At 43.0% G+C, this 25596-nt stretch overlaps 1 protein-coding gene across 1 annotated transcript in view; it reads left to right on the top strand.

Moving 5' to 3' along the window:
* The first annotated feature begins 299 nt into the window (after positions 1-299).
* Positions 300-25596, top strand: part of SHANK1 (SH3 and multiple ankyrin repeat domains 1) — a 502441-nt gene continuing 477144 nt past the window's right edge. The window contains exon 1 of the mRNA XM_069742951.1: positions 300-709. The gene's annotated coding sequence lies outside the window, so the exon portion shown is untranslated. The remainder of the gene's footprint in view (positions 710-25596) is intronic.

The raw sequence follows: 25596 nt of genomic DNA, 5'->3' as shown, positions 1-25596 counted from the left end.
AATATCATAAAAATCTGAAATTTGTCCAGTGATTCCGGTGCGTTCCTCAACAGCAAGTTTAGACATTCCATCGCTGAAGCGGATGAACACTAGAGAGAGAGCTGTGCTTACTCCAGGATGGGGGCAGCAGACAGAACAAAGCATGGAGAGAGGAGAATGAGCATCCAAGGGAAATTGCTCAAGGCGGCATTGTAAGGCGACCTCGGGAGAGAAGGCGCTGGGAAGGAGACCGGTCTGCAACAAGGAGGATATAGGACCATGGGGTGCCTGCCTGTAGGGGGGGAGGGGAGAGGGCTCTTGGGATGCTGAAAAATCACAGGAAAAAAAAGGACTTGGGTGCATTAGCCAGCTCATTGGCTTGCTACAGTGAGCAGTAGTGGATTTCTGTTCAGATAGGCGCTATGCTGCAGGACTAGTCAATGCTACAAGATTGGACTGATGCTGGGAATAGAAAACCAGGAGACAGCCAGACCTTGTGTGTGGGAGGACTACGGTGTATCACACTGCCACATCCTGCTGGGAGCAGCCAGGGTGGGGGTTGCAGCGATTCGCAGGGACTGAGCGCTTGGAGCCGGATTTGGGGGAGAAAGGTTGCCTTGGAAGAAGTGACGTCCAGGAGAACATGTCAAGCCAAAGAGCGGGGTGACTTGCCCTGCAGCTGCATTGGGTTGTCACCTCCCGTCTGCACTCTGGCAGCCAAAATCAGCAGGTAGGACCCTCACTTTCCACCCCATCCATTCGAATTTCTGTGCGGCAAGAATAAAAAAAAAGCCTTTGTATCCCATGCATTTCCCTCCCTATAGCGCCTTGTCTCGTGGACTGGCTATTGTGCTCCATTCTGTGTATACGGATACCGGTTGGCACCGCTGACGCCGTGTATCTGAGAGTCCCTCGGAGGAACCATGAAGAATGACACATGTCCATCAAGTTCAATCATGAGTAAACAAATGAATAGAATTTGTAAACAATGGAATCTTCAGGTTTTTTATTCGAGAGGCACCAGGGTGTCCCCGGGCATCGACTGTTCTTAGCTGTACGTATATATGTCACATACTTGTATGTGCCCCCCACCATTATTATTCCCAAGGGTCACCTACCAGGTCAATATCACTCCTAAAACTCTGCCAGGAGGACAGACGCTGAGTTTGTCTCCCCCCATGGCAGCCTCAGACTTATTACCAAGGTAATTTGCAGCTTATTGCTGATTTGCTTCCATCTTTCTCCCCCCCAAAAAAAGATTAAAAAAAGTAGCATGAAGAAGAGGAGGAGGAGGAAGGCCATGGAGACAGGCGGAGGGGCTGTTTGAGGTGACACTTGGGGATTGAGTTGATGGCTTCATGAGGAGCTGTCCAGAGTGTGGTGCTGAAATCTCAGCAGAGGATGGTAACTCTCCAGTCGGAGCCTCTGTGTCCTGCAAGGTCCACGGTCCTGGTGTCATCCCACAGATGATGATGATGATGATGATGATAGGAATTGTACTAATGGGATTTGTGTTCTGAGTGCGTGATGTCAATTACATAATGGAAACCAGTAATGGCCTCTATGCATCGCCTCGTTATAAACTTATCATTCTGCGTCCTGGAATGTAGGCAGAGGGAATTATTCTCTGCAAATTATCTGTACAAGGTGTAAGGTCAGAAGACAATTCACACCTGAGCTGGACTAGTCCTACTGCAGGCGACACCACGGCTTCTGATGTATCATCTACACCACATAGAATAGAGTCTCTCCATCACTCTACAGGACTGTTATCCTTCTATCCGCCATGTAGCTCACATCTATCTATCATCTATCATCTATCTCTCTATTTATTATCTATTATCTATCTATCTATCATCTATCATCTATTATCTATCTATCTATTATCTATCTGTCTATTATTTATCTATTATCTATCATCTATTATCTATTATCTATCTATCTATCTATCTATTATTTATCTATCTAGAGCAAAAAAATTGCAACAGCACACATATGAAAGTACTATGGGTGCAGGGCCTCTCAGCAAGGAGTCCCCTCAGTGCAAAAGGATATAGATTCAGAAAAAGAGGCAGCACTCCAGTATTTTCAAAAATACAAAAGGGACTTTAATAGCCCTGGTGGCGTGGTGATGTTTCGGCTACAATGAGCCTTTCTCAAGCCTATCTATCTATCTATCATCTTTCTTTCTATCTATCTACGGTATCTATCTATCATCTATCTATTATCTATCTATCTATTATCTATTATCTATCTATTTATTATCTATCTATCTATTATCTATCTATTATCTATCTATCTATCATCTATCTATTATCTATTATCTATCTATCTATTATCTATTATCTATCTATTTATTATCTATCTATCTATCTATCTATCTATCTATCTCTCTATGCTATTATACCACCACTATGTATTGTATTGAAGAATATGATCTTTTGTCCTTGGAAACTTCTCTGTGGCCGGTAATGTAAGGTATAGGGTCCATACTGTTGCTTGTCATAGTTGCAGCCTCTTTGGGGTGATAGACATTTTCCTGTATTTGTGCTTCTTTGTGTTCTGCCCCCTCTGCAGTATCTGCCCCTGTATACTATAATGCATTCATATCACAAGTAGAATATCGTGCCCATGAATCTGGGGGACGTGCTCCGAATCCTCCTACCATCTCAGAAACCACAGCTGCAGGGGACGCTCTCTGGACGTAATGATGATGCATACACTGTTCCCTATGGATGTATCCAGCATGTGAAATTACACCAAACCTTTCCCCCATTTCTTATATACGGCATGTTATATCTGTAGTTGGGGACAAGATGGATAAAACAGAACTCAGTTGGAATTAAAATTTTGGTTTGGATCTTGGCAAAGCTCCAAATTGGTTGTGATCTGTCCCCTGTGAGTCGCCAGAACTGGGCGTCTGGGGGGCTTCAGAGATTTTGACTTGCCTGGCTGCAGGGCACATACTTGAACATCCCTCCGGTTTTCATTCTTAGGTGCAGTTTTCCAGTGAGGGACAATGGTCTAATGTTCTGGTGATCGCGAGGGTCCCGGTCCAACCCGTTAAGCGATTACTTAGATCCCGATGTTCACAGTGACCAATTTCTAGAAAAATGGGTATCTGGAAGGTGTCAAGGTATTAAAATGGCTAGGATTGGATTAATAGTGGGGTAAGCTCTTTGCCAAGTTTGTGCATGTCATAGAGGGGCCATATCGGGGGAACTAAGACCCCTTATTCTAAACCTCTCCACCATCCTAGCATGTTTAGCAAACTAGCTTGTAGGGAACAGCTAGAGGCACATGGGGTGTGCAGATGCAAAGTGTGATCATCGTGGACTTCTTATTTTTTAGCACTGGCACTTATACAGTAAGTTCGCCCTAGATGATCGCCAGAATGCAACCTCATAAAATAGGATGTCTTGTACACAGATCCTATCTATAAGATGTACATATAATAATTACTCCTGTCCTGATTCCATTTTATTTAGTAAAAGATCCCCTTATTTTATGTCCAATAGAGTATTACCAGCCCAATGACTTCTGAACTTCTTTAGGAGTTTGGTCCGCCGATTAACAAGTAGCCTCTGGTTTCTTCACTACAGGATGGGGCTTGTCATGCAGAGCTGGGTTGTCTAATTTGGAGAACCTGTTTTCTTTTAAAAATCAGATGATTGTGGGACTCTCCTAGTTTAAATGGGGCTCTCCTAGTTTAGATTGGACTTTCCTAGTTTAGAATGGATTCTCCTAGTTTAGATGGGATTCTCCTAGTTTAGATGGGACTCTCCTAGTTTAGATGGGATTCTCCTAGTTTAGATGGGACATTCCTAGTTTAGCTGGGACTCTCCTAGTTTAGATGCGACTCTCCTAGTTTAGATGGGACTCTCCTAGTTTAGATGGCACTCTCGTAGTTTAGATGGCACTCTCCTAGTTTAGATGGGACTCTCCTAGTTTAGATGGGATTCTCCTAGTTTAGATCGGACTTTCCTAGTTTAGATAGGACTCTTCTAGTTTAGATAGGATTCTTCTAGTTTAGATGGGATTCTCCTAGTTTAGATGGGAATCTCCTAGTTTAGATGGGAATCTCCTAGTTTAGATGGGACTCTCTTAGTTTAGATGGGGTTTTCCTAGTTTAGAAGGGATTCGCCTAGTTAAGATGGGGCTTTCCTAGTTTAGATGGGACTTTCCTAGTTTACATGGAACTCTTCTAGTTTACATGGAACTCTTCTAGTTTAGATGGGATTCTCCTAGTTTAGATGGGGCTTTCCTAGTTTAGATGAGACTCTCCTAGTTTAGATGGGACTCTTCTAGTTTAGAAGAGATTCTCCTAGCTTAGATGGGATTCTCCCAGCTTAGATGGGTCTCTTCTAGTTTACAAGGCATTCTCCTAGTTTAGAAGATATTCTTCTTGTTTAGATGGGATTCTCCCAGTTTAGATTGTACTTTCCTAGTTTAGATGGGAATCTCTCCTAGTTTAGATAATACTCTCCTAGTTTAGATGGGACTCTTCTAGTTTAGATGGGATTCTCCTAGATTAGATGGGACTCTCCTAGTTTAGATGGGACTCTTCTAGTTTAGCTGTTATTAAAGTTAAGACTAGTGATGAGAGTATATACTCGTTACTCGAGATTTCTCGAGCATGCTCCGGGGTCCTCTGAGTATTTTTTAGTGCTCGGAGATTTAGTTTTTTTTGCCGCAGCTGAATGATTTACATCTGTTAGCCAGCATAAGTACATGTGGGGATTCCCTAGCAACCTGGCAACCCCCACATGTACTTATGCTGGCTAACAGATTTAAATCATTCAGCTGCGGCAAGAAAAACGAAATCTCCGAGCACTAAAAAATACTCGGAGGACCCCCGAGCATGCTCGAGAAATCTCGAGTAACGAGTATATTCGCTCATCACTAGTTAAGACCCATTGTTTCTTGCTTCAAAATGGTTGTCTTCTCCAGACAAAACCCTTAACATTGCTCTATTCTGTCTGAGTAGAAATAGGAGTGTTGTGAAAGATTGGTCAGTGACAAATGGATGAAAGGTAACATTTTCATGGCACCACTAAAGATCATAGCAGAAGAGTTATAGGTGACTGTTTCTTCATCTTATCTTATCTTGGTTCTGCTTACTGTCAGTACCAGTTTAAAGCAGCACTTTGGTTATTTTTGCCTATATTCTGCTCTTGTAGATGCCAATTTTATTTGATATGCCATTGTGAATTGTCTACCATATTGATGCCTTTTTCTCTAAAATATAGTCAGCATTGGGGGAATCATCTCAAAGACGATGCTACCTGTACATGCTTTGCTCCAATTCCTACCCTATCGTAAGGGCCACTAATGATAAATCAGTGCCATGCTGAGAGTACACACTGCATAGTTTCAGTGCATTGTATGTAATCTTCTGTCTCCCTGCCTCCTGCTTGTGATAAGCTACTTTCTATCACTCCTTACAAGCAGGAGGCAGAGAAGCAGACTGAATCTTTATCTCATGGAATACACTAGAAATTCTACACACAGCATACATAGAGAGTGAAGGCCGGCAGTATGCGTTAGGAGAGTGTTATAGCTAGAGCTTATCTTTGTATGAACTCATCTAGTGTATCATTGCACTCTTCTATAAAGCAGAGGCAGAGCTTGGTGGGAAGAGGTATGAGAGCTGCCTTTATAGATTTGATAGGTGATTATATCATCCTGTATTTAACAGGATGTCAGAGACCGACCTCCTTTCTATACAGCAAAGCATGTATCTCAATGGGTAGTCAGACCGGAGATCACGTGTGGCAGCTGCATGTAATTAAAGGGTGCATGGATGCAACTAAGATGAAACAAATTACTAAAATAATTCAGTAGAGATAGTATTATATTTGCAAAAAACAAAAATATGCTGTAGCGCTACTGTAAGGGAATTGGTTTATAGATTCTTTGATGCGGCAGAATTGCTTTCTGAATCGGGTAGCAGATGATGCAAAGATAAAGAATTATGGGAAGAGATTCTTATCTAAATTTCTTGCAGAAAAAGACAAAGGACGATATTATCTTGCAGCAGTTGCTCTCGGTACATAGTCTAAGAGACAAAGCGGAAGGAAAGGCTTCTGGTTGGAAGTGTATATTGCAATTAGAGTGAATTAACTCCTCCATGTGAACACATTTATCAGACTAATGAGCGAGCGGAGCAGGACACGGTGAACTCTACTTTTTACGCTACGTACATCTAAAAAGGCCAACTCGGCTCCGCATTGGATGATCCAGTAAGGGGACGTTAAATCCTTTGTCACCGGCGTGGTGAGAGCTTTATTGAATCTTCTGATTTCATCTCCATCCAGCATTTCCTTTAATTAGGCAATGTTGTGACTAAAAGCGTGCAATCATTTTTAGTTGATTAACGTGAGCAATTATTTGTCTGTTTACTCTTCTTCGGTGACGAGAGAGAAAATACCGAGCTAAAGTTAACCTTTATGTATTGGTTGTATAATCCCAGAGTACAAGAGGGAACTAAGTTAATTATTGGCGATGTACTGTAGATGTTTTTAGGCTCGTTAATCATAACCTAACTTTGATCCCCAAGGTGTAGCCACCATAAAAGAATGTGGGTGCAATAGAGTCCACAAAGACGGGGGACAGCTTGGGATGACCTTGTGCACAACTCCCCCAAAACTCAAATACTCTAAACTAACGATGTGTCATTCAACATGGAGGGATGGGGAGAATGGCATTGTGGCCAATCATAAGGACCTCCTCTTCTTCAACGGAAGACGAAGTTTGGTAGCACTAAAAGGAGACCAAATGTGAGTTATTGCTTTAGGCATCGGTCTGTTGAAGGTGGACTCTGCGGTGAACCACTCATTCCTTCCATGTACAGCGTTTTTTACCCTTCTTACCCAACTCCCAACTGATAGTGCATCAATGGGGGATGCAAAGATTACAGAAGTAATTCACACCCGTCTTCTGTATAGCTACTCCAAAAAAGACCCAATAATGTAATGCCAAGATGGAAAAGTCATGGAATTATGGAAATCACTGGATGGATGATCTGGAAACGTGTTATGAACTGGTGATTCAGAACCACAATGGACCTGGTGGTTAAGAGCACACAAAATGACCTGAAAGTTACTAATAATATAAGACGAGCTCTGAGACGTGGGAACTCTGCTGACCGCAATCCCTAATCCTATCATACCACACTAGAAGTAGCCATGGAACGCTCCTGACCAGACCTAGGCGTCTCGGCACAGCCTGAGAAACTAGCTAGCCCTGAAGATAGAAAAATAAGCCTACCTTGCCTCAGAGAAATTCCCCAAAGGAAAAGGCAGCCCCCCACATATAATGACTGTGAGTAAAGATGAAAATACAAACACAGAGATGAAATAGATTTTAGCAAAGTGAGGCCCGACTTACTGAATAGACCGAGGATAGGAAAGATAGCTTTGCGGTCAGCACAAAAACCTACAAACAACCACGCAGAGGGTGCAAAAAGACCCTCCGCACCGACTAACGGTACGGAGGTGCTCCCTCTGCGTCCCAGAGCTTCCAGTAAGCAAGACAAACCAATATAGCAAGCTGGACAGCAAAAATAGCAAACAAAAGTAACACAAGCAGACTTAGCTTATGCAGGGAAGACAGGCCACAAGAACGATCCAGGAGAGAGCAAGACCAATACTGGAACATTGACTGGAGGCCAGGAACAAAGAACTAGGTGGAGTTAAATAGAGCAGCACCTAACGACTTAACCTTGTCACCTGAGGAAGGAAACTCAGAAGCCGCAGCCCCACTCACATCCACCAGAGGAAGCTCATGGACAGAACCAGCCGAAGTACCACTCATGACCACAGGAGGGAGCTTGACCACAGAATTCACAACAGTACCCCCCCCTTGAGGAGGGGTCACCGAACCCTCACCAGAGCCCCCAGGCCGACCAGGATGAGCCAAATGAAAGGCACGAACCAGATCGGCAGCATGAACATCAGAGGCAAAAACCCAGGAATTATCTTCCTGACCATAACCCTTCCACTTAACCAGGTACTGGAATTTCCGTCTCGAAATACGAGAATCCAAAATCTTCTCCACTATATACTCCAACTCCCCCTCAACCAAAACCGGGGCAGGAGGATCAACGGATGGAACCACAGGTGCCACGTATCTCCGCAACAATGACCTATGGAATACATTATGGATGGAAAAAGAAGCTGGAAGGGTCAAACGAAAAGACACAGGATTAAGAACCTCAGAAATCCTATACGGACCAATGAAACGAGGCTTAAACTTAGGATAGGAAACTTTCATAGGAATATGACGAGATGACAACCAAACCAAATCCCCAACACGAAGTCGGGGACCCACACAGCGCCTGCGGTTAGCGAAACGTTGAGCCTTCTCCTGGGACAATGTCAAATTGTCCACTACATGAGTCCAAATCTGCTGCAACCTATCCACCACAGTATCCACACCAGGACAGTCCGAAGACTCAACCTGCCCTGAAGAGAAACGAGGATGGAAACCAGAATTGCAGAAAAACGGCGAAACCAAAGTGGCCGAGCTGGCCCGATTATTAAGGGCGAACTCAGCCAAAGGCAAAAAGGACACCCAATCATCCTGATTAGCAGAAACAAAACATCTCAGATATGTTTCCAAGGTCTGATTGGTTCGTTCAGTTTGGCCATTTGTCTGAGGATGCAAAGCCGAGGAAAAAGACAAATCAATGCCCATCCTAGCACAAAAGGCTCGCCAAAACCTCGAAACAAACTGGGAACCTCTGTCAGAAACGATGTTCTCCGGAATGCCATGTAAACGAACCACATGCTGGAAAAACAATGGCACCAAATCAGAGGAGGAAGGCAATTTAGACAAGGGTACCAAATGGACCATCTTAGAGAAGCGATCACAAACCACCCAAATGACCGACATCTTTTGAGAGACGGGGAGATCCGAAATAAAATCCATAGAGATATGTGTCCAGGGCCTCTTCGGGACCGGCAAGGGCAAAAGCAACCCACTGGCACGAGAACAGCAGGGCTTAGCCCGAGCACAAATCCCACAGGACTGCACAAACGAACGCACATCCCGCGACAGAGACGGCCACCAAAAGGATCTAGCCACCAAATCTCTGGTACCAAAGATTCCAGGATGACCAGCCAACACCGAACAATGAACCTCAGAGATAACTCTACTCGTCCATTTATCAGGGACAAACAGTTTCTCCGCTGGGCAACGGTCAGGTCTATTAGCCTGAAATTTTTGCAGCACCCGCCGCAAATCAGGGGAGATGGCAGACAAAATTACCCCCTCTTTGAGAATACCCGCCGGCTCAGGCAAACCCGGAGAGTCGGGCACAAAACTCCTAGACAGGGCATCCGCCTTCACATTCTTAGAGCCCGGAAGGTACGAAACCACAAAGTCAAAACGGGAGAAAAACAGCGACAAACGAGCCTGTCTAGGATTCAACCATTTGGCAGACTCGAGATAAGTCAAGTTCTTGTGATCAGTCAAGACCACCACGCGATGCTTAGCTCCTTCAAGCCAATGACGCCACTCCTCGAATGCCCACTTCATGGCCAGCAACTCTCGATTGCCAACATCATAATTACGCTCAGCAGGCGAAAACTTCCTGGAAAAGAAGGCACATGGTTTCATCACCAAGCCATCAGAACTTCTTTGCGACAAAACAGCCCCTGCTCCAATCTCAGAAGCATCAACCTCGACCTGGAACGGGAGCGAAACATCTGGCTGGCACAACACAGGGGCAGAAGAAAAACGACGCTTCAACTCCTGTAAAGCTTCCACAGCAGCAGAAGACCAATTGACCACATCAGCACCCTTCTTGGTTAAATCAGTCAACGGTTTAGCAATACTAGAAAAATTATTGATGAAGCGACGATAAAAATTAGCAAAGCCCAGGAACTTTTGCAGACTCTTCAGAGATGTCGGCTGAGTCCAATCATAAATGGCCTGAACTTTAACAGGGTCCATCTCGATAGTAGAAGCGGAAAAAATGAAACCCAAAAATGAAACCTTCTGAACACCAAAGAGACACTTTGACCCCTTCACAAACAAAGAATTAGCACGAAGGACCTGGAACTCCATTCTGACCTGCTTCACGTGAGACTCCCAATCATCCGAGAAGACCAAAATATCATCCAAGTATACAATCAGGAATTTATCCAGGTACTCTCGGAAGATGTCATGCATAAAGGACTGAAATACTGATGGAGCATTGGAAAGCCCGAATGCATAACCAGGTACTCAAAATGGCCCTCGGGCGTATTAAATGTTGTTTTCCATTCATCGCCCTGTTTAATACGCACAAGATTATACGCACCACGAAGATCTATCTTGGTGAACCAACTAGCCCCCTTAATCCGAGCAAACAAATCAGACAGCAGCGGCAAGGGGTACTGAAATTTGACTGTGATTTTATTTAGAAGGCGGTAATCAATACAAGGTCTCAACGAACCATCCTTCTTGGCCACAAAAAAGAACCCTGCTCCCAATGACGACGACGACGGGCGAATATGACCCTTCTCCAAGGATTCCTTTACGTAACTCCGCATAGCGGCGTGCTCAGTCACAGACAAATTAAACAGTCGACCTTTAGGAAACTTACTACCAGGAATCAAATCGATAGCACAATCGCAATCCCTATGCGGAGGTAGGGCACTGGACTTGGGCTCATCAAATACATCCCGGTAATCTAACAAGTACTCTGGGACCTCAGAAGGGGTGGATGATGAAATAGACAGAAATGGAACATCACCATGTACCCCCTGACAACCCCAGCTGGACACAGACATAGATTTCCAATCCAATACTGGGTTATGGACTTGTAGCCATGGCAACCCCAACACGACCACATCATGCAGATTATGCAACACCAAAAAGCGAATATCCTCCTGATGCGCAGGAGCCATGCACATGGTCAGTAGGGTCCAGTACTGAGGCTTATTCTTGGCCAAAGGCATAGCATCAATTCCTCTCAATGGAATAGGATACTGCAAGGGCTCCAAGAAAAACCCACAGCGCCTAGCAAACTCCAAGTCCATCAAATTCAGGGCAGCACCTGAATCCACAAAGGCCATGACAGAATAGGATGACAAAGAGCAGATCAAAGTAACGGACAAAAGAAATTTCGACTGTACCGTACCAATGGTGGCAGACCTAGCGAAACGCTTAGTGCGCTTAGGACAATCGGAGATAGCATGAGTGGAATCACCACAGTAAAAACACAGCCCATTCCGACGTCTGTGTTCTTGTCGTTCAGCTCTGGTCAAAGTCCTATCACATTGCATAGGCTCAGGTTTATGCTCAGATAATACCGCCAAATGGTGCACAGTTTTACGCTCACGTAAGCGTCGATCGATCTGAATGGCCAAAGACATAGACTCATTCAGACCAGCAGGCATAGGAAATCCCACCATGACATCCTTAAGGGCTTCAGAGAGACCCTTTCTGAAAATTGCTGCCAGCGCACATTCATTCCATTGAGTGAGCACAGACCACTTCCTAAACTTCTGACAATATATCTCTACCTCATCCTGACCCTGACACAGAGCCAGCAAATTTTTCTCTGCCTGATCCACTGAATTAGGTTCATCATACAGCAATCCGAGCGCCAGAAAAAACGCATCAATATCACATAATGCAGGATCTCCTGGTGCAAGGGAAAATGCCCAGTCTTGAGGGTCGCCACGTAATAAAGAAATAATGATCTTAACTTGTTGAACTGGGTCACCAGAGGAGCGGGGTTTCAAAGCCAGAAATAGTTTACAATTATTTTTAATACTCAGAAACCTAGCTCTATCTCCAGAAAACAAATCAGGAATAGGAATTCTAGGTTCTAACATAGAATTCTGAACCACAAAGTCTTGAATATTTTGTACTCTTGCAGTGAGATGATCCACACAAGAAGACAGACCTTTAATGTCCATCACTACACCTGTGTCCTGAACCACCCAAATGTCTAGCGGAAAAGAAAGACAAAACACAGTGCAGAGAAAAAAAATGGTCTCAGAACTTCTCTTTTCCCTTTATTGAGAAGCATTAGTACTTTGGGCCTCCAGTAATGTTATGAACTGGTGATTCAGAACCACAATGGACCTGGTGGTTAAGAGCACACAAAATGACCTGAAAGTTACTAATAATATAAGACGAGCTCTGAGACGTGGGACCTCTGCTGACCGCAATCCCTAATCCTATCATACCACACTAGAAGTAGCCGTGGAACGCTCCTGACCAGACCTAGGCGTCTCGGCACAGCCTGAGAAACTAGCTAGCCCTGAAGATAGAAAAATAAGCCTACCTTGCCTCAGAGAAATTCCCCAAAAGGAAAAGGCAGTCCCCCACATATAATGACTGTGAGTAAAGATGAAAATACAAACACAGAGATGAAATAGATTTTAGCAAAGTGAGGCCCGACTTACTGAATAGACCGAGGATAGGAAAGATAGCTTTGCGGTCAGCACAAAAACCTACAAACAACCACGCAGAGGGCGCAAAAAGACCCTCCGCACCGACTAACGGTACGGAGGTGCTCCATCTGCGTCCCAGAGCTTCCAGCAAGCAAGACAAACCAATATAGCAAGCTGGACAGAAAAAATAGCAAACAAAAGTAACACAAGCAGACTTAGCTTATGCAGGGAAGACAGGCCACAAGAACGATCCAGGAGAGAGCAAGACCAATACTGGAACATTGACTGGAGGCCAGGAACAAAGAACTAGTTGGAGTTAAATAGAGCAGCACCTAACGACTTAACCTCGTCACCTGAGGAAGGAAACTCAGAAGCCGCAGCCCCACTCACATCCACCAGAGGAAGCTCATGGACAGAACCAGCCGAAGAACCACTCATGACCACAGGAGGGAGCTTGACCACAGAATTCACAACAGAAACGATGGTAAAATGGAAAGAACGTTTTCAAAACCTCTCGATTTGTTGAGTCTGGAATTTGAGCGACTCTTGCACAAATCTACGGTGTACAGTTTTGGCTGCTATTAGTGCGGTTAATTATTAATGGTCTTCTGAGGAAGGTTCTGCCGCGTTGAATGCACTTGGGCAAATCATCAAGATCCGCTGCTGGCAGCTCCTGTTCACTGACCATTGACATCCCAGATGTGCTCGTTGGGAGACAAGTCTGGAGACGCTGCAAGTCATAGTAGCTCATTTAGGCCACACAGGCGGCTCACAGTAGGCTGGCATTGTGGGGTTGAAAAACGGCTCCTAAGACACTATACAGAAATGGCTGCGCCATTGGTTCCCTAACTAAATCAATGTAGTGCTGAACTGTATGTGCACCTGGAATGAAGGTAAACTAGAGGAATCCGGCTATTGTACATTATGCCACCGCTCGCGATAATCCAGGGAGTAGGACCAGAGTGACCTTCCTTACTGTAGAACTCTTCTTGAGGTTGACCATGGTGTCTCCTGACCAATCTTAAGTTATCACTGCATCAAAGCAAAGCAGGACGTCCAATTTTTACTGAAGTACAGGATGGATGAGTTGTGGAAGTAGTGCGGCCATTTCTCCAAAGTGCCCTAAGAGTCATTTATCAACACCACAACGTCAGGCTGCATGTTGCTGGTGGTACAATGAGCAGCCTGCATGGCATAAATATGTCACCATGGCTACGGGGTCTCTTGACTTGTCTCCCATCGAGTACATCTGAGACGTCATTGGTCGGTGATTACAAAGGAGCTGCCAGCAGCGGATCTTGATGATTTGCCTGAATGCATTCAGCAGTAAAACCTTCCTGAGACGACCATTGATGACCTTACTGATAACAACCAAGGCTGTAAGTGCTGAGATTTCTACACATGGCTCACGCTCCAGACTGAATAAATCGAGATGTTCCGCAAATTTAGTTTCCACTTTTTCATCATTTGCAGATCAGTAACGTCTCCGTCCTGTGATTTCCATAATTTCACGACTTTTCCTTCTTGGTGCCGCAATTTCAATGTTGAGGAAGGAATATTATAGTGGCTCATGCTTGATGGGAGATTTTGGTCTAATGTTACGTTACACCATTTCTTAGTTAACTTACTTAACTATATTATGCCATCCTATACCATGTCATCGCCTACGGTGCTATAATGTCATCGATGGTTAGACTGGGTTCACTTTTTGGCCTAATAGAGTAATGCAAAATTATGGTCCACTGTTATGAACTGGTGATTCAGAACCACAATGGACCTAGTGGTTAAGAGCACACAAAGTGACCTGATAGTTACTAACATAGGACGAGCTCTGAGACGTGGGAACTCTGCTGACCGCAATCCCTAATCCTATCATACACACTAGAGGTAGCCGTGGAGTGCTCCTGACCAGACCTAGGCGCCTCGGGCACAGCCTGAGAAACTAGCTAGCCCTGAAGATAGAAAAATAAGCCTACATTGCCTCAGAGAAATTCCCCAAAGGAAAAGGCAGCCCCCCACATATAATGACTGTGAGTAAAGATGAAAATACAAACACAGAGATGAAATAGATTTTAGCAAAGTGAGGCCCGACTTACTGAATAGACCGAGGATAGGAAAGATAGCTTTGCGGTCAGCACAAAAACCTACAAACAACCACGCAGAGGGCGCAAAAAGACCCTCCGCACCGACTAACGGTACGGAGGTGCTCCCTCTGCGTCTCAGAGCTTCCAGCAAGCAAGAAAAACCAATATAGCAAGCTGGACAGAAAATATAGCAAACAAAAGTAACACCAGCAAAACTTAGCTTATGCAGGGCAGACAGGCCACAAGAACGATCCAGGAGAGAGCAAGACCAATACTGGAACATTGACTGGAGGCCAGGAACAAAGATCTAGGTGGAGTTAAATAGAGCAGCACCTAACGACTTAACCTCGTCACCTGAGGAAGGAAACTCAGAAGCCGCAGCCCCACTCACATCCACCAGAGGAAGCTCATAGACAGAACCAGCCGAAGTACCACTCATGACCACAGGAGGGAGCTTGACCACAGAATTCACAACAGTCCACTATGTGAATAATTAGGCCCTGTAGTGCTTAGTAAAGCCCCCCTCCATTTTTTTTGCCCCTTTGTACAGTGCAGGAACAATAAACCAGTTCCTATAAGCTCCAATATAATAAACATTTCAAAAATATCTTTCCCTCTGCAAATTCTGTCCCAATCTATACAGCAAAGTTAGTGACCAGTAGCAACAGGAAATACCAGCCTGGGATATGTTCTCTAGATAAAGATGAGCAAACTATAATATTTAATTTTTTTTTTATTTTTAAACTCACATAAAAAACACAAAAGAAATAAAAAGTATGTAGAACTAAAACACGATTTAACATAAAAATATCACGTATTGTTTAAATCAAGTTTCTGTGTTAAATGCATTTTTTTTTTAATTATTGGAAATTGGTATTAAAAAGAAACATTAGAAATCTTGCAATTCTCACACCAGCCACTGGGGCTTTTTTTATACTCTAACTTCCTGTTGTTTCAGGAAACAACACGTGCACAATGATCAGACTTTGACCCTATCTTTTGTATTGAAGCATTTAATGAGCATTTCAAAAGGTGATTGTGGAGGGAAGGGGGAGCTTTTACATCATCTAATGCAAGAGATGGATCCTATGTTATCAGCTGTATCTAGAGCTGTTACTTGCCGTTGTCATCCTGCCTCTGATGATAATGAGACTGCTGAAAACTGTTTCTGAAAAGCAAGCATTGTGAGTCTAAAAAGCCGTGTAAAAATTGCAAGACTATTTTTTAAACAATAGGACATTTTCTGATGATATTTGCCCTTTAATTAATACTATCCGGATCTACTTTGGGACAAGGGGATAATTAACTTTTAATCCATAGCAGGTCAAATTTAGTGACGTAACAGATTCTATCTATACCTTCACCCCTACTTTCAAGTCAGATGCCCTTGACCAAAATCTCGACCTCTGAGAATTTGGGAGTCGATGAATGGCTTCCCGGCAGAGTTGGCAGAGGGCGTTGAATGTCTTCTATCCCTTTTAACTCTTTTTGACGAATTTCAATACCCCCCTTCCTTTGTGGAGAAAAAAATGAAGTTAAAGCCCCTTTGGGTTCCTTGCTGAAGCCGGATTCTTCTATCTTCTTGTTCAGCCAATTTCAGCACATTTTAAGCCCTTTGATGTGTAGGAGACTGGATTATTAGGGAAGAGAGCGGAGTAAGGTGGATAGAGATAAAACAACATCCAGGCTCGGAGACGCGTAGTCTTCAAATTTTCACAAAAAAACAGATTCCATCAAGGCATTAGCCTTAATACTTAGGATTAGAGCCTCGCTGCTCACCCTTCTGGTCTAGGCTTGTATATTTGATGAGTACTAATAAGTCACGCGCTAAAGTGGCTGCTCTCAATTTTCGGAGATCCTAAAAATACAACCAAAAAAATCTAGAAAAGCCCGCTCATTAAAACATCGATACAAAGCCGGGACGTTCTTTCTATCAATTCTGGAGATCTTTATGCATGAGCGAATGCGTCTTCAGGCTTTTTTTCCATTCCGCTCAGCCTGACCTTGCATCAGCAGGAGTGAGTCTGGCACCTTAGATATTTAGTCTCTGTCCTTTCCTCTCATCCTTGCGTGTGTAAGTCTACCTGCCAAAAAAAAAAATCACCTGACGACCTTCATCGACATTGCTGATTTTTGAAAACTAGAAAAGTCTTCTAAAAAAAAAAAGTTAAATTCAAAAGAAAAATGTGAAGAAAAAAAGAGTTTGAAAACGTATTCGACCCCCTAAAAGTCTAGATTACAAATGACAATCAATGTCTGGAAATTTGACAAAATTGACAATTTTTGTAAGATTAGACTCTACGAGCTTCATTCCAGCCTAGAGCAAATTTTGGGTATAAAGCGCAGTAAAAAATGGTCATAATGCGCAGTAATGGTCAGATGATATTGCTGTGCACATGTCTGGCTGATGTCACTTCTTTTAACGACGTCAGTGCTCGGAAACCATGGAGGAGTTAAAATACGTAACGTCAAATTTTTTGGGGCCCCTTCCAAGCTAAAGTATAGAATGAGATACACCAGTGGTGGAACCGACGGCAAAAGCAGCTAGCGAAACTTCTTCATTAGAATTAACACCAGCATCTTAAGGGCTCTGCGTGGACATACAAACAAGTCAATATTGACCCTTTAATGAGACTTGCCGCAAGACTTGCTAAACCAGAATCTCAATTTGCTGACACATGTTTCGGGGTTTTTGATGTTCCTCAGTGCAAAGCATGAGATCATTACCACTCAGACACCAGCAAGAGGCCTCTCATGCTGCCAAATGGGATCTCATGCTTTGCACCGAGGAGGAGCAAAAAGCCCGAAACACGTGTTTCCAAGTTGAGATTCAAGTGTTTTTTTTTTTGTAAGTTACGGTATTTTTTTTTTTGGAACGTATCTGTTCCAAAAGACTCCTAAAAAAAACTGCACGTACTCAAAAAGTGTGGAAACTCAGTGGTGGTCTTTAGAGAAATGGTTGTCTTCATGATATTGGAGGTGTTCGACCAAATAATGGGGTTAAATACTCTGAAAAATTAAAAAAAAAATCTTTTCATTTTGAAAACAACTCACAAATATTAAATTTAAAATTTACATTTATGAAAAATATTCCGGTTGGAAAATAATTTGTGCCGGCGTCATGTGTAATCTCGGCAAATCAGAATGTTCTTTGAGAGTTTAACATTTTTGGAAAAGTGCTGTCTATGATGGTCCACCATTTTTCCATCAAAACATACATTATAAATCCAAGGAGCTTCTTCGCTGTGCTTGTTGCTGGTGTTGGCAATGCGCTTTCTTTATATTAACAACTTGCTAATAAGAACTTGAATTTTGCACATTAGTAGGTGTCAAATTAGCATTCTATTCATTTTTATGCTAATTTATGCATGGAAACAGCATTATGAGCTTCTGTCTCGAGCTGTTCAGATGTAGCACGGATCAGATTTGCTTTTAACACCTTGGGATACTGTAGTTTTATGTTGTTCATGTATCATTATAATTCTTGAAGTGGAAATAGTGTTTATGATATTGATACTTTTCACTTGCAGTACCACGTCTGACCTGCTGGTGCGCTGTTCAAAAAAATCATATCTAAGACCCCAATTAGTAGCAGTGACATAAAATGAATATGTAAGTTCATTAAATTGCTTTAAAGGGAAGCTATAATCAGAAATTGTTTGACTCAGATTTTTTTTTCTGATACAGGTATTATTTTTAAGAAATTGCATTGTTTTTTCATATAAGTACCTTTATTAAAAAAAAAATAGAAATCTTGCAGTTCTCACGCTGACCACTGGGGCTTTTTTCAGACTCTCACTTCCTGTTGTTTGAGGAAACTATACATGTACATTACACAATGGTCAGACTATGGGGCTTTTTTCAGACTCTAACTTCCTGTTGTTTCAGGAAACAACACTTGTACATTACACAATGGTCAGACTGTGACCCTATCTTTTGTATTGAAGCATGTAATGAGCATGTGCTAAACTCATTGCGAAGGGAGAAGGAGCAAGGTCATCACCTATTGTGATTGATGCCTATTTTGTCAGCTGTGTATAGAGCAGTAACCTGTCATTGTAATACTGCCTCTGATGATAAGGAGTCTGCTGAAAATGCTTCCAGAAAAAAACAGGAAGTTAGAGTCTAAAAAATCCTCAGTGGCCAGTATGAAAATTGCAAGATTACTAATTTTGTTATGAATTGTATACAGTCAAGGTAATCCTGCCTTTGCTGATAAACAAACTGCTGTAAACTCCAAGGTAATTCTGCCTTTGCTGATAAGGAAGCTGCTGTAAATCAGGAAGTGTGAGTCTAAAAAAGACCCAGTGGCCAGTGTGAAAATTGCAAGACCACAATTTTATTTATTTTTTTACAAAAATCATAATGTGAAAAAAATTGACAAAAATGAAAAAATAAATTAAATTTGATTTAAATAATAAATTGTTTTCTAATTATATCTTCCCTTTAATTTTGATATTAAATACGAGATGGAGAAGATAATTATGCCACTGTGAAAAATTGATTTATTGCTAAAAATGATTATTTTTAAAAAATTAATTGTAGTAAAATTTCCGCTTTAGGGAATGGAAATAGAGGGGTCCATTTCTCCAAGATTCCCGCTTGGTAAATTGTCGACATGATTGCACGGCAAGAGGTATAGGACAATGTCAGGGCTCCTGATAATTCCTACCCCGGAATTATCAGCGCGATGGTTCTGAGCCGCTGATCTAAAAAGAAAAAAAAACGCTTCTCAAAAACAATTTTGCTACCAAAGATGCATCAATGATACAGCGCACTAATCCATTATTTTGATGTTACAACTTGAACTAACACAGACTTTGGCGACGTGAATTTTTGTAGAAATTTTTCTTTTTTTGGTCTTGTGCTACGCGCTGATTGTATCAAAATGGCGCGCGGTTTGAGAATTTTGCTCAAAATGAAAAATGTTTTTGACTTTTTTTATTTTTAAGGAGAAAAGTTTTTGCTAAAGTTTGCACCAAAATAACTGGCGTACATACGATGAGGGACAGCTGTGATAATATTTGCGGAAAATATTAGAACTTTTTTAAAAAGTCGAAATTGGTGAATCAGTCCGACAGGAGCTGGAAAACAAACACATTTCCCCCCCAAAAAAGTAGGGGAGCGCATATATATATATATATATATATATATATATATATATAAAAAAAAGAATTTGGTGCAAATCAAAAATAGGGGGGGAAAAAACACTAAAAACTAGAAGAAGAAAAAAGCTCAGAAGCAATAATGAATGGGGGTATGAGGCCCTTTGTGTTTTGGGGCCATATTGGTTTTACTAGTATTTCACTTGCAGTTGGAGATTGGTGGCTTCAATTTAAGGTTTGTTTTTGTGCTTTTTGCAACCTTAAAGGATTTTGTCTGCTTGAGTCGTCTACGTAAAAAAATAGGGAGCCCTATCACGATGATTACAATATGCTCCTGGTATGATCATCAAAAAATGAACTTCTATTTTAAAAAATTTGTGGCAATTTTTTTTTTTAAACTAAATTAGTTATCTTGTAATTTGCAAACTGGCCACGAGGGATTTTTTTTCCAACTCTAACTTCCTGTCCTTTCAGGAAGAGTTTTCATCAGACTCCTTATCATCAGAGGCAGGATTATAAAGTAAGGTTACTCCTCTATACAGAGATGATAACACAGGATCCACCAATCGCAATAAGTGATGTCATGGCTCCACCTGTTCCCCTGCCCTTCAAAATGACCTTGGAACATGCTCATTAGATGCTTCAATATAATAGTTGGGTCACCGTGGTTTATATACGTGTGCATTTCCTGAAACAACAGGAAGTTAGAGTCTGAAAAAAGCCCCAGTGGCCAGTGTGAGAATTGCAAGATTTCTAATACATGTGATATGTAAAAAAACAAACCATAAAAACAAAAATGCCAAAAATATTTAAACCATACATTAAACAATAGATCATTTTCCGATAATGGCTTTGCATTAAAGAGTGATGTGAGAAAGGTGGCCCCAACCAATTCCTTTTGTCTCTCCATAATATATGACATACGAAAGAAGTCATTTTTCAGTTGCCTTTGAACTAGAACGCCCCGGGCTTGTGCGTCTCCGTAATCCTTCATAGTAAATACAGCTCTTTACTATAGTGGTGTCTGAAAGGGCTTTGCGTGCTTTACACAATGATATTAAGGATCAACAGCTGTAATTATTGTCGAGCTCCCTTGATATCTTCTAAGTCCTTATGTTTGCTTTTGTTCCATCTTAATATGGCTGCAACAATTGTTCTCTCTCTTTTTTTTTGAAACGGAGAATCTGGGTGCAAAAGAACCTGGCAGAAGGAGACATTCAGGGTATTGAACAACTCTAGAATTTTGCTTTAAGGCTTAGAAAATTATGACGATGCAAGCAACCTGGTAACTTGACATTTCCTTGAGCTTTGCATTTACTCATTTGCCTAATTTTTTGGATGTTACTCAAAGCCCAGGAGTGCAGCACATGGTTGAGTAACCTCTGCAGTCAACTCACTGACTAGTTAGGATTAGAGGTCTTCCACTGGTGGACACAGGCAGAAGAAGGCCCCTGTCCAAGAACAATATATGGGTTCTTTGCTGTCTAGTAGCTCGTCATAATGTACAATTCCACCTGGATTAGAGGTGGTAGTAGCCCCCTTATCTCTTGGCCTCCTTTGTGGCTTCACAGGTTGCACCAATGACATGTCTGCCCCTGGAGCCATCATAATAACAATGAGAAGAATAAGACACAGGATTGTCAATGAAAGGTCCCATACACCATAAACTAACATCAGATGGACCCGCCAATAACGGGGGCGTCTCCCAACTTTCCCTGATGTCTTGGCAGAGAAGGATCCGGCATCTCAGATTTTGGACTGCCGATTCTTTTGTTCTCCATGAGATGAGCCAACGCAAGCGAAGTATGGTGGGGTTCTCTCACAAAGAACAGAGGAGCACTTGGCAAACATTGTCGGGGCAGTCCGGAAAGAAAACTGGTGGCTGAACGATCTATTTACTGTTATGGGTGCTTGAAGGAGTACTCTCAAATTTGGAAGTTATCTTCTATCCATGGGTACAGGATAACCTCTTGATGCCTGTGTTGCAGTCCTTAGTCCTCCTTTAGTCCTTAGGGCCTTTACTGTCCTTGGGGCCCTTCTTTAGGGCAACAGATCTCTCCCATCCGGGAGTCTGACAATGCCCCGTCTGTATTATACGTGCAGGGCTAACGTACCCGAGCGTCTGACTAGGAGCAGCAGCTTCCTGTTTCCTCTCGGCTGCTAGCCCAGCCCACCAAATTAACTAGCTCTTTCCCTAACTCTAACACATAAGCATAGACTTAGCATGTACATATTACCAACAGTAGTTAAAGGGGAACTCCCCACATTACAGGAATAACAAGACATAACAAAGAGTATGTCACGTACATTACACGTTAATACACATACAAACATTTCAAACATAGCCCATTAAGAACACATGGACATTTTACATTAAGGTATTAACCCATAGGTACTCCGTCCGGGTACCGCAAATGTTACAATAATAAACCTATAACATATTTATATAAAGTGCACGGGGGTCACACGGAAGGAGAGGAGGACGCAACTGAGGGGACCTGCCATCCCCTTACATAACCATCAGGAAAATAGTGCAGGCCACGATGATGGTCTGCACCAAGGCAGGAGGTAATGACACCCTGTTCTTTAGTGATGCGACTGTGATTGGTTACCTGACGGCTGCAGACAATCACAGGTCTCGTTAGTCAGGTGAATGGTATATCATCGTTTCCTATCCCTAAATTTCAGCCTATTGTATTGCAAAGAGTTACATCCACTTCAAAATTCTGTGTCTGGAGATACGAAAATGTGGGGTGCCCGATCCAAGCTGTAAATCCAGCAGGTCTGGACCTACCATAAGTGTCAAGAACAGAATACGCCAGGTCTTTACATGTATTCAGTGCAGATCTAAAGCTAAGAGGTAGCGGACGAGATGCCTCTGCCCCCATGTACCCATGTTGGAGCCGTATAAATAGGCTCTGAGGAGCTCATTTGTGGTGGTGGCTGGAGAACGGGAAGGGTTTTATAACTTATTAAAACCATCACTCACTTGGAACTGGGAACTGCTGACCTGCACGATGTGACGGCAGCAGAATGAGACGCCCTCTCCGACTATTCATATGCAGAAACATCTGCAAATCCTTTGGCTGCGGTTGGCATCTCTTGCAAAGCGTGCAAGATCCAGGCCATAGCCTCATTATGACCAGCTTATTACCTCCATTATTTATTGGGATGGCAGGTGGCTGTATCATACAGCTGTGCAACGAAAGATGAAACCCTCAAACGTTACTAAGGTAGATTATTTGCTGAATTAGGTTATGGAGGTCTCTGGAGCGGTGTCCCAGATTTGTTGTATTAAATCAGAGGTTTGCAGAGTACTTGCTCTGGTCTGGTTTCTCGGAGCAGCTTTCTTATTGCTAAAAACGCTAAAGGCGTTGGGTTTAGAGCAGAGAAAAGGACTATTTTTTTTATATTTTCAAAGATGTTTGTCGCCAGACGAGCCTATAAGGTGCCCTACATTTTCCAAGTCGAGACGTTGGCACCAAAAGGATGGACCTCCAAATGCCTGATGATTAGGGGGTTCTGGAGACAGCAAGTAGAGCACTCTGTATGTATAGTTGGTTTTCGCCCTGATAGATTGGTCCCAAGGGATCAACCTACTGGTCCCTTTTGTAAATAAAACTGGACAGTCAATTGGGAGGAGCTGGGAGATGTTTTATACAATGCTTCAAAGATGCTCAATGCCTGATTACACACTAAGGATGTCCTAAGGTTTGGTGGATCAAGAGAAAACAAAAGGAAGACCTTCAGTTGTCCTTTGCCATTAGCATCTATTGGGAATAAAAAGTTCTTGACTAGTATCTGCCTGAGTCTACCACCTGACTCAAGAGCAGTACCCGTGAACTGTATCAATATGACTTTGTGGGAGACACAAGACCTCAAATAACAGACCCTAAGCTATGCAGACTTCATCACCACCCCAACATCCAGTTTTTACCGACAGCCCACTAGTCAGACTCCAGCATCCAAACTTTATCAATACTTCTGCACCCAAAGTTCACCAACATCCCGGTACTGAGACTTCACAAACACACCAGCACCAAGAATTTACCAACACATCAGGGCCTAAACTTCACCAACACTTCTGTACCTAGACTTTACAAACACATCAATATCTAAATTTCACCAACATCTCTGTATCTAGACTTTACAAACACCCCAGTGCCTAAACTTCACCATCAGCTCTGTATCTAGATTTGACCAAAACCCCAGTATCTAAACTTTACCAATACCACTGAACTTAAACATTGCAAAACTACAGTACCTAAACTTTGCTAACTCTCCAGCACCTAAACTTCACCAACACCTTTGTACCTAAACTGTACCAAGTTCCCATGACCTAAACTTTACCAACACTTCTGTACCTAGACTTTACAAAACCCCATTACTTAATCTTTACCAACACCTCTGAACTTAGACTTTACAAAACCCAAGCACCTAAACTTTACAACCATTCAGTACCTAATACTTACCAACACCTTTGTACCTAGACTTTACCAAAACTCCAGTACTTAAACTTTACAACTAGGGTTGAGCGAAACGGATCATTCATTTTCAAAAGTCGCCGACTTTTGGCAAAGTCGGGTTTCATGAAACCCGACCCGATCCCTGTGTGGGGTCGGCCATGCGGTACGCGACTTTCGCGCCAACGTCGCGTTTCGTATGACGTGCTTGGCGCCATTTTTTCAGCCAATGAAGGAGCGTGGGCAGAGTGATGACATAGGTCTTAGGGGCGTGGACGCCTATCGTCATCTTGTCGATTGTGCGCAGTAGCGATTTGCAATGTGTAACACCAGGAGAGAGAGAGAGAGAGAGAGACTTTGCATTGGGTTTCGTGAGAACAAAAAAAAAAAAAAATCCCATTGACTTTGCATTGGGTTTCGTGTTTCGGTCGATCCCCGACTTTTCGCCATAATCGGCCGATTTCAATCGACTCGACTTTAGAGCTACCCGACTCGACCCTAAAAAAGTAAAAGTCGCTCAACCCTATTTACAACTCCACAGCATCTAAACTTTACCAACACCCCAGCACTCACATTTTATCATGACCACAGCACTTTCGTCTTCACTGACATACCCACACAAACACTCTACCAATGTCCTGACCCTTAAGGTACCGTCACACTAAGCGACGCTGCAGCGATACCGACAACGATCCGGATCGCTGCAGCGTCGCTGTTTGGTCGCTGGAGAGCTGTCACACAGACAGCTCTCCAGCGACCAACGATGCCAGTAACCAGGGTAAACATCGGGTTACTAAGCGCAGGGCCGCGCTTAGTAACCCGATGTTTACCCTGGTTACCATCGTTAAAGTAAAAAAAACAACCACTACATACTTACCTACCGCTGTCTGTCCTCGGCGCTCTGGCTGTGAGCACAGCGGCCGGAAAGCACAGCGGTGACGTCACCGCTCTGCTTTCCGGCTGCCCGGCGCCCACAGCCAGAGCAGAGAAGCAGAGCACCGGGGACAGACAGCGGTAGGTAAGTATGTAGTGGTTGTTTATTTTACTTTAACGATGATAACCAGGGTAAACATCGGGTTACTAAGCGCGGCCCTGCGCTTAGTAACCCGATGTTTACCCTGGTTACCAGCGAATACATCGCTGAATCGGCGTTACACACGCCGATTCAGCGATGTCAGCGGGAGAGCCAGCGACGAAACAAAGTTCTGGACTTTCTGCCCCGACCAACGATCTCTGCTGCCTGTCACACTGGACGATATCGCTAGCCAGGACGCTGCAACGTCACGGATCGCTAGCGATATCGTCTAGTGTGACGGTACCTTTAGACGTCACTAGACCCAGCACTATCCATAGTCCTCAGCAGTCCTTCAACAGATCCCAAGATCTGTGTTATGTGTGTGAGCAGCTGATAATTGGACTCTGTATACTGTATGCATTCACCATGTACAGCACTTGTGCGCGTTGTTAAAGAAATGCAAACAAAAGCTGATAAACCAACGAAAGCAAATCAAGACTGATGAGATCCCACTTCAGAAGAGTCTCCTATAGACAGGGATTACAGCCAGACATGAAA

This window comes from Ranitomeya imitator, chromosome 10 (genome assembly GCF_032444005.1).
Source record: "Ranitomeya imitator isolate aRanImi1 chromosome 10, aRanImi1.pri, whole genome shotgun sequence".
Lineage (NCBI taxonomy): Eukaryota > Metazoa > Chordata > Amphibia > Anura > Dendrobatidae > Ranitomeya > Ranitomeya imitator.
Note: the sequence above shows the minus strand (reverse complement) of the source record. Positions and strands in the feature narration are given on the sequence as shown.